Here is a 16,464-nt window from a genome sequence, read left to right on the forward strand (position 1 = left end):
TGGTTTAGCTGTAAACTACATGTACTTCAGTGTGTGCCTCTGGGAAGTGACCTACTACTTAAAATCAATGAAATTTTGCTACTTCTTCAAGGGGAAAATTACATCAAATAATCTCCATCTCTCTAAAAATAGTATATGAAGTCAGACATTTGGAGGCCCGGGCCATAGTGGCTGAACGCAAACGGAAGCTGTGACCTGCACTTTTACTGACCTTTCCTGAGCTGTGCTCGGTGCTGGTGCTTAACCTCCTTTCAGAATTAAAAGAACTGAGTTCATTCAAATATTTATTTTTCTATCATGAAAGCCTTTCGGATTAAGAACAAGGCAGTATCCGCAAACCACCTATACTTCTTAAATCAATTTTAATCAGCAGAGTTCTGGAGCATGGGGCGGGGCGGGGGGCAAGAAGCGCAAAGCACCGCGGCATTTAACGTACTACCCCCCACCCCGAAAAAAAGGAGAAATATCATTTTTCAGCCAAATATCTACTTAGAAGGAGAAATATCATTTTTCAGCCAAACCAAAAACTCTGTCTAATGACTTGCTCATTTCAGAAATAGCTTTATCAGTATGACTATTTTTAAATATATAAATTCTATGGACAATTATATAAATGTATATCAGGTTCCTATAAAAGGAAGAATAACAGTTCTCAGGCTCTGAAGACAACTTTAGAAATAGAGCAGGAAAACTTGCTATCATTCAGTAAAACCAAGAATTCACTCTCTTGTCTCAAAATCGAGAGGTGGGATCTCAAGGGTCTATATAAAGTCTTAGGAACCACACTGAAACCAGTGCAGAGCTTGCTCTGGTTGGCTCTGTTTACCTGACTGACATCTTTAGGCTCCTGGCTGAAAATTAGAGTGCAGCAATGCTGTGATGGCCCCGAATAACACTTATCTTATTTGTAAAATAGATGCCTGCACCAAAGAAAACGGCACGATTAAAGGCAAAAAAAAAAAAAAAAAAAACAACAAATGGGAGATTAAAATGTAAAGACCAAGGAAAAAATGAAAACACCATTTTAATAAATTTGGGGTTTTTTCCCTGATTTTTCAAAAGTACAAATAGAAAATGATCGCCTTGATCCATATCATCATGTAAATTACCTTGCAAATATAGATAACAAATAGCTAATGTTTCTAAATTCTCAAAAAGTACCCGTGTTTCACTGGGCAAAGGCTTTGAAAACTTCTGAAAATTGTGTAGTTAAATTTCATTAGACTATACAGTCACTGATTTATAGCGATCCTTGATGAGTGTAATGGATTACTAAACAATATTCAGAAATGAGAGTATAAGAATGCATAATTTCTTCTGCCTAAATCTTTGCTTTCAATCTAATTGTTATCATTTTTTTAAAAAGCCACTTATCTCCCTAATTTGATTTTAATATTACATTGCCTAATTCTATTCAAATCACATGGTAAAGGTTTTTTAAAGTTATCTAGCAAAGGGAAAAACAGAAATCTAAATAGGGTCAATAATTAAGCTAACAAATGAAAGAGCAGCTAAATACAGCTTATATAAATGTTCAAAAGACAATGCAGAGTTTCAGCAATCTGTAATTTTATAAGGATGTGCGTGTGTGTGTACATAAATAGCATATATGTATATATATGAAATGGCTCCAAAAAGTTCATACCAAATGGAATTAAAAGATAACAAGTTTCCCTTGAGTTTTTAAAAGCTCTCTCACTCATATGTACAAATAATTTTACATGTAAAATATGTATGTACAAATGATATACATTGGCATGTATAGATGCAAATACAGTTACCGTGAAAATTTATAATTAACTGCCTATTTAAGACAGAATTAAACATAGCAAGGAAATAAGTAACCATTAGCTTCAAGAAGAGCAAAAGAGAATTCAGGATAGATAAAACCTTCAGGAACAGTAGTGGGACTGGCGATATCATGAGAGTAGGGGAATGGGAGGGTTTGGGGGAAGGGAGAGAAAGGGTACAACAGAAAGGTGGGTGAAGGAAGACAGACAATGTAAGACACAAAATAACAATAATATATAATTGATCAAGGTTTCACATGGGTGAGAGGTTGGGGCAGGGAGGGACAAAAAGAGAAGCTGAAACCAAAGGCTCAAGTAGAAAAAAGATGTTTTGGAAATGTTGATAGAACCTATGTACAAGTGTGCTTATTAATTCCACTGAACGATGGATTGTCATAAGATTTGTAAGATCTCTCCAATAAAATGATAAAAAAGCAAAGGAATTAAAAAATAGTCATATTACACATCCATTCTATGTTTTGAGTATTTGCATATGGATTTACATTTAGAAAATAGATCATTGAGGAGCTATATTCCACTAAAAATTCATTTTTCCTGTTTAAAAGCTATATATTATATTATATATTATAATTTATTCATTCTTAGAAATTTCATTTAGTGTAAACAGACTTTTTAAAGACTCACAATAACAATAATAATAAGAAGAAAAAATTCTCAGCAGCAAAATTTTAGAGACTGGAACAAGAAGGTTAACTATCAACTGAATGAACAGAACCCAAGTAAACAAAATCTTCATCTGGCCACTGGGCTGGCCAAGTACTACCTCTGGGCTGTATCAAAGGATGCTTGAAATATGAAATACCTCGGGCATTGTGGGTAAAAGTGGGGATAGGAGGTGAAAACGAAAAGTCTAGTTGAAAGCTGTTTCTGAAACGTGTGCTTATACCTCCTGTCCCACACTACCCTGCTGATCATCCTTCCAGCCAATGGCTGAAGATTTCTCCTCTGAAACCGAGAGGGCCTGTGGCCTATGAAATGCAGATGCAATTGAAGCGGGAAGTGAAGACCTTCCTAAGTCCCGAGCTTTCCCCCTCCTCACCCCTGGAACACTGACAGTCACATGGAAGACTCTCCTCTGAGAAATCCAACCGAGCTACGATGAAAGGCTTACGACCAAGGTAAGTAAAAATGCATTGCTCCCAGGGTCCCACTTCACACCTGGATGGGTGTATTCCAAACAAAACATGCTTCACCAGTCCCTGTAACCAGGTAAGTCCCCTAGGTAAGTAATACACCCATCTTATGCTCATTTTCTCACTGCCATTAAGTCATCTCTGACTTGTAGCTTCCCTGGGGGTGCCCCAGATTGTCAATCTTGACAGCAGCAGGAAGCCCCCGAGACTCTGAGAGCCCCACTTTATTCTCGTTGGGATATGTCTTAAAAGGAAAAAAAAAAGTTCCATCAAAACAGTGGCTTCAGAGGCAGTCTGCTGGGGCAGGTAACTCAAGGCAGAGCAGTCTGCTCAGGTTATGAAGACTGTTTTCCATCTCCAAAGGGGTAATCTTTATAGATCTTGAAGAACACAGTAGAAACTGTATGGATGAAAAAAGAAAAAGAAAAAAACTCCAGGAAAGTTTCACTGAGATTTATTTCCATTATGACAATGCATCTATTCTTTTTCTAGCATAAAAGAGGCTAGTCCGTGCAAGAATTTCATTTTGAATCATTACCCCATCCACTCAGAGCTCTTTCAGACTTCCTTCCTTCCTCAAACTCAAAAAGCACGATTGAGTCCCTCGAGAAGATGTAGACTGTGGTTTTGAAGAGATGTAAATCAAAGACCTCAGAATTCTTCAGAGAAGGGCTGGAGAGATGATGTATATATGCATATAGATACACATCCATAACCTAACGTGGAGGATTTGTTAAGAAACAATGTTGTTGTTGCTATGTACTTTTTAGGTGGTTCTGACTCATAGTGACCTTGTATAAAATAAAACCCTGCCCAGTCCTGTGTCATCCTCAAAATTGCTCTGTTTGAGCCCATTCGTGCAGCCACTGTGTCAAGATCTTGTCAAAGATCTTCCCCTTTTTTGATGTCCTGCTAATTTACAAAGCACGATGCTCTTCTCCAGGGACTGGTCTCTCCTGACAACATGTTCAAAGTAGAGGAGATGGAGTCTCATCATCCTTACCTTTAAAGGGCAATTCTTCCAAGATAGATCTGTTTGTTCTTTTTTACCACCTCTAAAGTTCTTCAACACCATAATAATTTAAATGCATCAGTTTTCTTTGATCATCCTTATTCAATGTCCAACTTTCACATTCATATGAAGCAACTGAAACTAGCTTGGCTTGGGTCATGTGCACCTTAGTCTTCAAAGTAATGTCCTTGCTTTTCAACACTCTAAAGAGGTCTTGTGCAGCAAATTTACCCCAAGCTTTATGTTATTTAGTATCTCAACTGTTCCATCCGTGATCATTGACTGTGGATCCAAGCAAGATGAAATCCTGGGCAATTCCAATCTTTTCCTCTGCTTATCATGATGTTATCTACTGATCCAGTTATCAGGATATGGATCTTCTTTACATCAAGTTGTAATCTGGACTGCAGCAGCAATCCTTGATCATCATCAAGTGCTTCAAGCCCTCCTCACTTTCAGCAAGCAAGGTTGTGTCATCTGCACAGCACAGGTGGTTAATAAGCCTTCTTCTGACCCTGATGCTCCATTCTGGTTCATATAATCTAGCTTCTCTGATGATCTGCTTAACAGACACCTTTGAGTAAGTATGGTGAGAGGATACAGACATGTGCATTCCTTTTCTGATTTTGCCGTATGCATCATGTCCTTGTTCTCTTTACAGAAAGCTCTCTCTGCCAAATCACACATTAATAAGCTTCTTTATGTGTTGGGCTACTACCCACAAGCAGTTGAAAATCACCAGCATCTCTATGGAAAAAGGGGGAGGCTTTCTACTCTCATAAAGAGCTATAGTCTCACAAAGCCACAGGAGAACTTTTATTCAGTCTTATGGGGTTGCTATGAGATGGTTTCCACTCATTGGTGGTGAGTTATTGTTGAGAACATATAAATAGCTTTTGAATCTCTTTCCTCTAAAAACTGTATAACGATCATCAGAAAGGCAAAGAGATAAAAATCACAACAAATAGCAAAATGCAGTTTTGACTATATAAACTATATAAACAACAACAGACCCAACAGAAAAAAACCCCTATCACAATTATCTGAGAAATAAAAGATAAAAGCAGAAGACAAGAATATAAAACTATGAAAATGGACTATCCAGGTAAAAAATAGCAATTGAAAATTAGTAATAGAAGAGAGGAAGTAATCAGCAGAGATTTTCAGAGTTAAGAGTTCAAGAAATCCCCAGAACATAAAGGGGAGACAAGAAACAGAAAATCAAACTGGAAAGATAAATAAACTAGAGTGCTAACAGGGCAGTTCAAGACCAAACGAACTTAAATTCCAGAATGCAGAGAAAACTGGAAAACAAATCGTTGACATTCACTAAGAATGTGTCCTACAAGCAAAGGACCTCAATCTCTAGACTAACAAACCCGAGTTCCCCGCACCGTGGGTGAAAATAAACACCAACCACAGCACTTCACTGTAGAACAGATAATAGGAAGCAGCCTAGTTTCAGACTCTGCAATGGAAACTAAAACAAAGGAGAAAAGATTTCAAAATTTAAAGGAAAGCAATTTCTAATTTAGAAAGCTGTTTTGTGGGCAATTTTATAAATATTCCTCCTCTTCACTTTGTCTCCGGAGGTGCTTCATCAAAGTCAGATGTCTACCAAGGAGAAAAAGACAAGAAAATAAATGATCAACTACAGAGAGAAGAAGGAAATTATCAAAATGACAGTTGTGGTAGCGCAAGAAATCTACTCCTAAACCAAGATCAGAAGAAATCAGCTGACAATGGTAAAGGTGACAAATTCACTAACAGCAGGATAAGAAAGAGATGAAAGAAGCAGGGGAGTCCTAAGTCTCCCTGACGCTGTACAAATACATGTGAGGATAACACAAGAACACCATCATCTCCATTCAATAAGCACTATAGCCCAAACAGTCAAACCATAAGCTGTATCTTTGAGAAGGACAGTGTTTGTCCACTTTAATTCATTATGGTGGCATAGTGGTAATGTGTTGGCCTACTAACTTCAAGGCCAGCAGTTCAAAAACACCATTCACTCCTCAGGAGAAAAACAGGGCTTTCTACTCCCATAAAATGGGACAGTCTCAGAAGCCTGACAGGGTTGCTATGAGCTGGCATAGATTTCCAGTAGAGAGTTTTGGTTTCTTAGGTGCTTAGCCAAGATTCTATTGTGCATGGAGTCACCATGAGTTGGGCCAACTCTACCGCATTTGATAATAAACCCAATCCCATATCATTGTATCCTCATCAGCCATCATACATCTGCTAACTGTAAGAGGATATGTGCCAAATTATGTATTAATTGATTCAAATAGTACTTATACACTACCTACCTACTGCATGCCCAGAACTTATTTAGGACTTTTGAGAATATAGCTGAAAATAGAACAAATGGTCTTTACATTCTAGGGGGTCGGCAGAAATGCACAGAAGAAAATAAAGCTTTGCACAATGAAAAGCAAGAGACGGAGCTGAATTGTACTAAACAAATTAAGCAAGGTAGTGGGGTAGAGGGCGACTGCCAAGGATGCTATTTTAGGAAAGAAAGAATGTTTTAAGGATGTAAGACGGGAGACCAAAGTGAGAGAATAAGTTCTGCAAATATCAGTGTTCTGTAAAATAGAATATTCCAAATAGAGGAATGGGTCAAAAGCCACAGCCCAGAGAAGGAAATTATATATGTAGCCAAGACAGGCAGATATGCTACTAATGAGTTAAGCAATTCCTGCTAAACAATTTCATTTCCCTAAGCCTCATTCTCTCCATCTACAAGGTCTGGAGTCAATTAAACCAAAGCCAACACCGCTCCTGCTACTCCTGCCCCCATCCAGTAGGGTCACAATCAGATGGCGCACCAATTATGCTGTGCTCACTGACTCACACGCGGAGTCCCTCTCCTGACTCACTCACAAATAAGCGGACAGGCTTATTTGACAGTGCGATGGATTAGACCAACTGAACTGTACATGCTCTGGCATGTAATAGAAGTCAGGCGGTCCAAACAACGTGTTGGTCAGAGCAGGATTTAGAAGACTCACCGTGGTATTTTACCCCAGCGATATGTCCTGGATTGAGTTACAATTCCATCAAATCAGGGCTCCATATTTCTAATTCTAGGTTGTTGTTTTGTTTGTTTGTTTTAAAGTGGCAGACAGGATTTATTTTGATTTCTCCTAAAAAACCCCATAGCTCACAATGGATGGATAGATGGATTGTGATAGGAGCTGTAGGAGCCCCCCAATAAAATGATTTAAAAAAAAAACAACAACCCATAGCTACAAGTCCACGAGTATATAACAATGCCATTTTCTGTGCTGCAAGCCCAAGTCTCTGACCAATATACAGAGCTCAGTCAGCACCCACCAAGACCCTCTTGCGTGCAGTATGGATGTACGGGTGCCGGCGCCACTTAACGTCCGCGGTAGCCTCTTGTTCCAACGTTCCAACGTGCCCAGGCGAATCATGCACAACGTTAGCTCAAAGTGAGATCCAGCTTCAGTCAGCTCCACATTGTGGGGGTCCGCCTTCTTGCAGGTGTGGTGTCGGAACGAGATGTAGTCATCCTGGTTTGTAAAAGTGATGCTCCTGTGGCTGTCCTCTTCGGGGACAGGGAACAGGTACTTCAGAATGTCAGAGACCCGTTTCCCAGGCAGGAGGAGATACTGTGCATAATGAGGTGTGGGGCTTGGCTTCTGACACTGTGCCCAGGTCAGGGATGCCATGCCGCATGACAACGTTGCAAAGGGTGACGTGTGCAGTGGGGCCGAACAGCAGGTGGCCGATAAGGAGCCCCGCTGGCATGCCACGGTGCTCGTGAACCACCAGCAAGTCGGTTACTCTATTGGCTTTGCAGGCTCACACCAGCGTGCCCAGCTCCTGCCGGCCTTAGTTCATGCTCTGTGCACCTGGGAACATCAGCTTCAGTTCCTTCGCAAACATCTTGAGGCGGGAACTGGGATCTTGGGAGGTGGTGACCATGACCTTGGGGTCTTCAACCCCTGCCCATTGATATTCATTATCCGCATGGCTGGTTACCTCTTCACCACCAGCATCCTCGAACTCCAGGGACTCATGTAGCACTAGAGCCTCACTCAGTGGGAATCAGGCAGTTTTCTTTGAGCGCGCAGGAGTCGCTCCTTCTTCTCCTGGTAAGTTCACTACGCTTCCTCGCAGGTCTTGTGGTACAGGTACTCCCGGCACAGCATCCTGAGCGCCCCTTCCACGCGGGTTTCGGAACATGTGGCTAATTCAAGGTTTTTTTAAAAAAAATTCTACTCTGAGAGCATATACAACACTAGATAGTCTCTCCTGGCTGAAGACAACGGATTAAAATGGGCACAAGGAGCTAGTACTAGGCAGTCTAGGTGCCATACTGCTACCTATGTAAAAATATAATGAAGGAATAAACAAACCCTGGAAGGTAAGAGCGGACAGTCAGCACCCACAGTGATGCACAGAACAAGATAGACATCTAAATAAACACTGGCTGAGTGTATGGATGGACAATCAGTCATGGGTAGAAGGCAACAGAGCAGTTACACAATCAGGAGTCCGGGCATCTCATGCTCCCAGACGCTCCATCGGAATGACCATGGGAATGCCTTTTCCTCACTTCTCCATCTTCCTACAACACTCACTGCAATGACGGTGGATCAGGTCTATAGTAAAGTTGTCTATGGTGTTTCTATAGTATCTAAAGCCTATCTCAACTGTTAGGAACATAATACAGACCTAAGGTGTCATTGACAACTTACTATGGCCTTTATAGCCACAGTCCTCTATTTGTGACATACTATAATCCCAGCCTCTATCCCTGAGGCAATATTCCCATTTGGGTGGGAGCTAACAATTACACTCATAAGACAGGATCCAGAGAGGATATATTTTGAGGCCTCACCTTGCTAGAATGAGTGACTCAGCTCACTCTCTCCCTTTGTTTGTCTGGGGGTATGGGGTTTGCAGAAGACAAAAACCACAACTCCCTCAAAGCTATCTGTGACCTCCCCTTCCCAAAGCAGCCTTCACAGAACACTAGTGCTTTGCCACGGAGGAAAAAAGGATCAGAAGTTAACTACTGCCTGCAGACTGCTGGCCCCGAACCCTGGCAGATATTTTGACGTGAATCCCAGGGGACTTTCTGGTCAGGCTAAGCAAATACATAAGTCTTGCACTGAATTTTAGACCTTTCAGACAGTTCATTCTCTTGCTCTGGTGATTTACCAGCTTCTGCAGCCTTGTGTATGAGGAGGGTCTACCAGATGGACCTCTGAACTTGGGATTTGGTATTTACCAGCTTCCACAACCATTTGAGTTATTTCCTTGATAGTTTGTGAGTGTTCTGAGACTTGCAGTTAGCTATAAAACTTGGAGATGTGAGGTGATGCACTAAGGCAGTGGTTCTCAACCTTCCTAATGCCACGTCCCTTTTATACAGTTCCTCATGTTGTGATGACCCCCCAACCATAACATTATTTTTGTTACTACTTTATCACTGTCATTTTGATACTGGTAAGAATCAGGCGACCCCTGAGAAATGGGGGTTGTTAGACCCCAAAGGGGTCACGACCCACAGGTCAAGAACCAAGATACTAGGGGTTGAACATATTGGGTAAGAGAGTGGGAAAGCAGTTTGAAAAATCCAGACATTGGAGACTTCTTTCATCTCCACCTCATCAGGACTAGTCTTCTGGTGGTGACTGCTGTCTTCACAGTGGAAAAGACATACCACAAATAAGAAATGTCTTCAAGGTCACACAGAGCTGGCTAATGGTGGAGCTTGGATGCAGATGCTGGATCTGTCTGGACTCTGGCCTCCATTCCCTATTTCTTGTGTTGGTGAATAGAGATAGTAGTGTTCTGAACCAGGGTCATATCAATAGCGAATGGTTGTTAGCCAGCCATAATGTTAAACTAAGGCAATTTCATATAGATTTAAGAGTATTTTCACATCTATTACCAAAGTACTAATGGGCCCTTTGGTTCACTTGACCCAAAAAATTCTGATCATGACTGCTACCTGGTAGTAACATGCATGGTACTGAGGTTAAGGGTTGGGAACCAAAGAGGATTGCTACTTCCCCTTCCTTCTGATACCCAATAGATCCAGCCCAGAAAAGCATGCCCTTACTCACCAACGTAATTCTGAATAGCTCCTTGAGAAAAAGTGCTATCAAGGATGCATATTAGTGCAAGAGACAATAAATTCCAAACCAGTAAGGACTATTTCACAGGCACTTAAAATGACTTCACCGAATAGAGAACTATGGGAGACCACATCAGCAAATCAGGACATCACGGCTGACTGGATAAGATCCACCAGGTAACAGCTCAGGCAGTTGTGGCAGAGATGAAGGTGAAGGTCAGGTTTTACGACTTCACCTGCCACTTTCCAGGAATTGGGGGCACCATCGGGTACTCATCTGCTAGTCAAAAGGTTGGCAGTTAATGCTCATCCTGTGACTTCTTCAGGGAGCCTCTGTAAAGATTCCTGTACAGAAAGTTCTACTCCTCTCTATGGGATTGCAAGTCAATATCAAATCAATGTCACCTACCAAGTACAGCTATAACCACAACCACTGTGTTGGCACCTACCAACTACAGCTACAACCACCACCACAGTGTCCGCGACTCTGTATCCTGTCTTTACAATGGGGATCAGTAGTTTCTATTTCACAGGACTGATATAAGAAGAAAACAAACTCATAAAGAACACAAGGCAAATATAAGACAAAACTTATGATCTACCATATATACTCGAGTAGTAGCTGACCTGAATATAAGCTGAGTCACTTAATTTTACCACCAAAACCCCCCTGGGAAAACTAATTGACTCAAGTATAAGCCTAGGGTGGGAGATACAGCAGCTACTGGCAAATTTCAAAATAAAAATAGATACCGATAAAATTACATTAATTGAGGCATCAATAAATGCTTTTGAATATTTATTTCAAAGCAAAACAGTAAACTAGCTCTGTAAGTGGGAAAGAGGGTCAACAGAAACAATACGGTATCAACAATAACAATACAGGCTGCATTACTACACACACTGCATCACCGCATGTACACAACACAGCATGTATCGTTTGAGGCCAAATGCAGGTTGCCGATATTCCAGAATGCAATGACGTGACTGTTAGCATGGAACAACCTGTTTTAGGGCTCATAATATACAGGCTGCATTGTGTATGCACTGTTACTGCACACACAGCATTGCCACATCTGTATGGGAAGTGCTGACACAACACATGCAGTAACACAGTGCATTCACAACACACTTGTATTCAGCAATGCCTGGGTGGAGCAAGGGGGCGTGACCAAACACGGGTAAGACTGTGAAGGCTCTGTCATTGGTCACAGCCCTGGAGAAGAGCGGGAGAAGAGCGGCCACATCCCACATGCATCTGACAAGGATGTCGTGCGCCCCAGGTACCAGCACACAGAAGTGGGCAGATTATTTTCCAGTAAAGCACGGACAACACAGAAGCTGCCGGTGTGCGGAGAAAAGAAGAGCGGTGATATCAGGAGCCATCGGACCACCCACAGAGGCTGCAGATGCCCGCCGATGAGCGGGAGACCGGAGAACACCCGCACTGCACCGGAGAAGAGGTAAGTGGGAACGTCCCTCACTTGAGTATAAGCCGAGGGGGGGGGCGTTTCCAGCATAAAAAATATGCTCTCAAACCCGGCTTATACATGAGTATATATGGTGCTTAGTGAGAAGGCATTATTCCCTAAGCGATTTCAGAAAGCTCCATTTCTGAGCTTTATAATACAGAAGGCTTTTTGGTATAATCAGATATAAGGTTATTCGATTTAAGTAGATTCTTCTAGAAATTTTTACTGAAATGATTTAAAGATACATTTAACATGTCATTTTCTCTGTTTGTAAATTGTTTATTGATTGCTTCCGAGGGGGTTCGGCTAACCTAAAATTCATTTCTCATGTAATTCTTAAATGCTGCTGCTGCATGTCTGTGGTAGCTATATAATCTCATGTCAATTTGAGGATATTAAGAATGAAGGGGTGGAGTCTACCCTGTCAATCACATCACAGCCGATGATGCCTCATTGGGGGCATGGCCTTCTCATGGGGATTTTGGCTATTTCTCTCTCGGCTTCACCTTCTAGCTGAGGAGACACAGTCAGGAGCTGAAGGAACCACATGGAGATGCTTCCACCACTACTGGATCCACAAGACTTTCCACCCACCGGTCTGTGATCATCCTGCATGTGACATCATTTCATGTGCTGTGTGAGTCTGAGAAGAATTTATGGACTAGTATTGTACATATGACCTAATATTGGACTTAAGGGCTTCATATGGACTGGGCTGGGATGTTTTCCCAATATAAAATTGCTCTTTGATATAAAGCTCTCTCATACAAATAAATGAGTGTCTCTGGATTTGTTTCTCTGGCCAACCCAGACAAACACAATGCCATAGAGCTGATTCCAATCCCAGTGATCCTATGTGATGGAGTTGAACTGCCCCCAAAAGGGGCAGTTGGTCCATCCATTTCACAAGCTAGAAAACCTGGACTCAGAAATGAGGAAACTGCCTGTACTGATGTAGAGCTGTGATTCCAAAGTAAGGTGTGTGTAGTCTGAAAGCCTGTGGCTTCTAAATACTTTGCTACCATAACCCTTTATTTCCTAGGAGACGGTGCAGGTGCCAACCACAGTGCTTTACAGGAAAGTTAAGCTTCCTGGCTGGAGAGGGATTACTATATTATTATTTCCAAAGGTAAAGTCAATAGTCGAGCGAGAGAGTAAAAGGCATGCGGTTACAGCAACAAAGGCTTTAAGTTTTCCCAGTGGGCTTACCCATGGTGCCTTTCTCTCAATCCCTTACAAAGATCCCCTGACACTGTGCAGATAATTTTAGGAACTAATAAATTAGTCATTGACTGAGATTCCCAACAATGTGAAGGCAAGCAACTTTAATAGAAAATGACAGTGGAAGTTCTCAGTGAATTGAAAAAGCTCCCAGACTTTCCGTCTGTTCTTGAGATGGTAGATAAAGGGGGTGAAGAAAATCATTTCATAGACCTTTGATAATCTACTACTGAAAAAGTAAGGGTCACATGCCTGGATGTTTGCTGTGATTGGCCTGCTGGGGAAATGGTAAAGTCACCTTTCTTCTTGTTCATGATTCTAGAAAAACAAGTAAAGCCTAGGAGGCACAGATGTTACACAAGCTGTGGGTCTTATCTACAACTTTTAGTATCATCTATAGGCTATTGAAAATCACAATTGAATGTAGAGACATGTGAGCATTAAAGATAAGTGTGTCAATCAGAGTTCGAAGCAGAGACCTTCAAATGTCTGTGACCACTGACTGGCCAAGTGAGGCAAGCACCCGATGTCCATTAGTCATCAAAATAGAGTTGATATTGGCAAGCCCCAATCCAGGTGCCATGACTTTCCATCTTATCTTTGGAGTGCTTGAATAGCAGGGGTGAGGATACCAAGGAGCTCTAGTTTGCGACATCAGAAACACATGACAAAGTCATACCTGAGTCTAAGTGCAATCACCCTGTTTGGAAAACAGGGGGAAAATGTACTTCATTCATGTAAGTGCCATGGAAGATATTTAAGCCAAATTCCGGAGGCAGACAGATGTCAGTCTCATCCTATGACCAGGTAAAAGGGAAACCAGGAAGGTCTTAGAAATGCTGTGAGGTACCGCCCACTGGTCACCCCAAAGAGTTCTTTACAACAGTGTCAGTCACAAATGACGGTGCTCTTAAGGGAAAAAAAGATCAGAAAGCTTAAAAAATGACATGGAATGTTTTTTTTTTCAATTTTGCAGAGAGGAATAAAATTCATGCTATTTTTAAAGTTTCCTCCTGAATGTGAAGAAAACCATATTATACATAATTATAACAGTAATAACAGTTCCTCTGGAAGCCATATGTTTAGATTTATATACAAATATTTTCCTTCTTCTGCCATGTATTTCAATCCCGAATAGCCCAGAATTCCCATGCATGTACAGTTACAAGACAGCCCAGGAGACGTTTTCTATCCTAAGAAGAAAACACAAACGGGGAATGACAGCCAAGTTGCAAAGTACAGAGCTAGTGATGGAACATGTAGATAACCTAAAATCTAGCAGATGCTAAGTGCTGCTGTAAAAAACACACACACAGAAGAAGAAAAAGTCACAGCTTCCCTCAGTGTAATCTCTAGATTGTGGTAAGGCTTCTATTCAAACCATGCTGTTGCACTGGGCCCGTGCTTCGAGTGAGATACAGACTGCAGCCGCTTTGAGACTCCAGGAGTCACGGAGAAAGACTAGTCTAAGGAATGCGACACTCTGGGTTTGTATTAGTACCACCCTCCAGACCATTCTGCTTAGTGCTGTGATTAGCAGATAAGAAGACACACTTAGCTCTAATTCCCCTGCAAGTCCATGGTTTCAAAATTTGTCGTTAAAAATTAAGAGTCTAAATCTCACTTTTTCCCCGCTGGATGGGGACTTGGCAGCCTTTCTGCACACTCTAAATCCAAAGCATGGCAGAGTGAGCTGTCCCCTGGGAACGCAGCACTGTGTCTCGTCCCTCTCTCTGGCATTGTTCTGCAGCCTCAAGGAGACATCTGTACTGCAGTCTTGGGACTATTTCCTGAGCCCACCTTTCCCCCCACTCTCCCTCCATCATCTCAGATCCCCAACCCTTCGTCACAGAATGCCCTCATCCTCCTTCTCAATCATCCACGACACAACGGTTCTGGAAATGCCCTAGTCAACCCATTTGCTAAAAATCAATATTCCCAGCTCACCCATAACAAAAACCCTACTGAATCTTCCAAATGATAGGTTACAAATAATTATTGATGACTTAAACACCTTCGTGTCTCCCTCTCTTTGTTAGGCAAGGTCAAGATGGGATCATGTTGGCTTCATGGCAGGACAGGTGTGCATTGGAATCTGTTACCTGCCACTTGGAAAAGTAACTGAACTTCTTTGAGACTCAATTTTTCTAACCACAAGAAACAGAACCCTAAGATAAGCTGTGAACAACTGCTGTGTGGCTTAAATGGCCAATGGCCATATTCATGACAGCACTCTCTGGGATGAGGTACTAGTCCTAGCACGTGGCACATTTTACCTCACTTTTTAACTCATACAACCAATCCACGGCATTGGTAAAGGGGTAGAGTGCTAGGCTGTTAACCAAAAAGTCCATCCAGGTGAGAAAGATGTGATGGTGTACTCCAGGAAAGATTCAGAGCCTTGGGGACCACGGACAGTTTCCTACCTGCTCTACAGGATTGCTATCACTTGTGATTGACTTCACAACAATGGATTTGTTTCATTTGTTGGGCTTTTCTTCTCTGCATTTTGCCAACAAGGAGACTACGACAGGAGAGATGAGGTTAACTGCCCAGGCCTCGCAATCACTCACTGGCATTGAGTCAGTGCGGACTCATATCGGCCCCTTGTGGGTTTCTGAGACGGTAGCTGTTTATGGGAGTAAAAAGCCCAATCTTTCTCCACAGCAGCTACTGGTGGTTTTGAACTGCTGAACACGTGGGTCACAGACCAATGTGTAACCACCACATGGCCCAGGAATATCAGCTATAATTGATGGCAACCGAATTGGAATCCAAGTCCTGCTGCCGCACTGCCCACCTGGAGGACTCCTGTCTGTGAAGGCCTGCAGGCATGCTGAGTGATGCGAATTGCTTTTCATCTTTCCAACCCCATCTCCACCTTACTTCACAGGTGTGCAGGTTGTGAAATCCCTTAAAAATAAATAAGCTGTAAGACAATATCATATTGTCAGAAAGAAAATCTGTTTGTTTGTTGTCTTCCTTTTAATATGAAGTCCTACAAGGGTCCTTGAGCCACCAGGTTGTCGGTGCAAAGACACTCTGGAAGGCAGGTCTGGTGACTTATAAGGTCACTGCTTTGAGAACATCTAGAGAAGGGCATTCCCACTCTGTACTCAGTAGCTCAACTCAACGGCCACTAGTAATGCGTTCCCCTAGATCTAGAAGGAAGGATAGGAAAGAGGGACGGAGGAGGGAGGGAAGGAGAAAAGCTCATTCTAAGGGAAAAGAATCAGGTAGCTACCTTAGCCTAGGAACACCTTCAGGGATCCCTGGTGGTGCAGTGGTTATGAGTTTGGCTGCTATTTGCATGGTGGGCAGTTCAAAACCACCAGCAGCTCCTCCAGGGAAAGTCTGGGCTTTCTAGCCCTGTAACCAGTTACAGTCTCAGAAACTCACGAGGAGTTGCTGAGTCACCTTTGACTCGATGGCAGCGAGTTGAGTGGTTTTTGGTTTGAGGAGTGACTTAATCTCCTGAGGGGTGAATTCTACAGAAGACAGTACCTGCGACCCATGGAGGTTCCTGCAACCTTGGCTCAGCGTCCCAAACACAGTCCGTATTGGGCACACAGCAGTTTGTTTTGCCTGTTTACCACAGCGAGGCAGGAGACACTGCCCCAGGAAAGCACGCACAGGGATGAAGCACCTGGAAGGGTCTGAAGAGCACCAGGTGGCCAGTCTGCCTGCAGCATGC

General features: G+C 42.3%; 1 protein-coding gene and 1 pseudogene across 15 annotated transcripts in view; both read right to left on the reverse strand.

Annotated features, from left to right (window-relative positions):
* CADPS2 (calcium dependent secretion activator 2) overlaps positions 1-16,464 on the reverse strand; it is a 520,508-nt gene that overhangs the window by 405,702 nt on the left and 98,342 nt on the right. The window lies entirely within an intron of this gene.
* LOC142456555 (U3 small nucleolar ribonucleoprotein IMP4 pseudogene) lies at positions 7,284-7,913 on the reverse strand (annotated as a pseudogene).

The sequence above is a fragment of the Tenrec ecaudatus genome, chromosome 9, assembly GCF_050624435.1.
Source record: "Tenrec ecaudatus isolate mTenEca1 chromosome 9, mTenEca1.hap1, whole genome shotgun sequence".
NCBI classification, from domain to species: domain Eukaryota; kingdom Metazoa; phylum Chordata; class Mammalia; order Afrosoricida; family Tenrecidae; genus Tenrec; species Tenrec ecaudatus.